The sequence below is a fragment of the Sinocyclocheilus anshuiensis genome, unplaced genomic scaffold, assembly GCF_001515605.1.
Source record: "Sinocyclocheilus anshuiensis isolate Anshui unplaced genomic scaffold, SAMN03320099.WGS_v1.1 scaffold2403, whole genome shotgun sequence".
In the NCBI taxonomy this organism is placed as follows: Eukaryota; Metazoa; Chordata; class Actinopteri; order Cypriniformes; family Cyprinidae; genus Sinocyclocheilus; species Sinocyclocheilus anshuiensis.
The window spans coordinates 21,082-21,320 of NW_015540983.1; positions in this window are offsets into that span (position 1 = coordinate 21,082).

The window sequence follows — 239 nt, forward strand, 5'->3', positions numbered from 1 at the left end:
CCTCAAGGCTCAGTACTAGGGCCGTTAGGGCCGTTACTTTACATGTTACCCTTGGGAGATATCATCATGAAACATGGTGTTAGCTTTCACTGTTATGACTGTTATGCTCAGCTCTATATTTCTTCGCGGCCCGGCAAAACATACCAATGTGAAAAACTAACAGAATGCATAGTCAATATAAAAAACTGGATGACGAGTAATTTCTTACTGATAAATTCTGAAAAAACAGGTGTTAATTA